Genomic DNA, 1214 nt, shown 5'->3' on the forward strand with positions numbered 1-1214 from the left:
GGAGCATGTGGCTGGTCCAGGAGCTGGGAGGCAGCTTCCTCAGGTCTGTTCACCGCTGGTACCAGTCCTCTGGCTAAGGGAACGTGTGTACAAGTAGTGTATGATCCCAGCCCTGAATCTGGTGAGTATCTTGAATTCAGGATTTGGTTCAAGGCCATTGTGGTTTGGTTTAGGTATATTTAGTCTTCTTCTATAGAAGACTGGCACTAAATTCTTTTTGCTACCAAGATTGCATAACATTTATCGTTGTGAAATGTGTTACTGTGTGAAGTGCGTCAGGCATACAGAAAGTAATCCTATGCAAGTCTGCCCATTATCCACATGCCAACACACTCTGTATAAAGACAAGGCTGCCTGTAACCACTGATAACCATAAACACTTCTTCCAGGGAACTGCAGCAAAAAAGCGTTGTGTTACCTGACAGCTGAGTCAGAACCAAAGAAGGTAAGAAACCTGGGCAACCAGATACAAGAGATTTTTGGGAACATGCAGCTTTAGCTTTAAGATTTCTAGTGGGGTGATCTGTGGACATAAGAAAGCAGCTTGCAATAGGTAGACAAAATTTAGAAATTATGGCTCCCATTCATGGTGCTTTCCAACAGAGACCTTTGGGGACCTGAGATCTTCAGAGCTCAGTTACTGAGAGGTGTGCTGACGTGTTTGCTCAGACAAACAGCCGGCCTGGCAGCACCCTGCGATGTGGAGCGGCCCCAAAGGGCACACAACTGAGCCGGTGCTGTGCTGAGCTGGGGTGGCACAGGCAGCGCCTGTGGGGCAGCCCTGAGCTCGGGGCCGGCCACCTGCCTCCTGGTGCCCTGCCCCAAACCCCACACCCATGCTCTGGAGTTTGGGCAGGAATGTGCCCGTGCTGCTCTTTGCTGAGATTTCCCACTCTGGCTTGTTTTCCTGCTGTGACCTGGGCTGGCCTTGAGCTGCATTTCTACAGCAATGCCACGCCTGGATCGTGCGCAGATCTGGCAGGCGACGTGTTTCTTTGGCTGCAGCACAGCGGTGAGTTCTCTGTCAGTGCTGTGAGGCAGAATTGCTCAATGCTGGCTGCTCTCTCACCTTTGGTGCTGTGAGACTTTCCAGGCAGGGTGATTGCATCTCCTGGTGTCACTTTCTGCCACTCTGGGGAATTCCTTGCAGGTTTTGTGCAAGACTTTCCCTTTTAAAGCTCCCTGGTTTTGCTTGCCCCAGCTTCCTCTTGGGT

The sequence above is a fragment of the Antrostomus carolinensis genome, unplaced genomic scaffold, assembly GCF_000700745.2.
Source record: "Antrostomus carolinensis isolate BGI_N321 unplaced genomic scaffold, ASM70074v2 scaffold38750, whole genome shotgun sequence".
Classification (NCBI taxonomy): domain Eukaryota; kingdom Metazoa; phylum Chordata; class Aves; order Caprimulgiformes; family Caprimulgidae; genus Antrostomus; species Antrostomus carolinensis.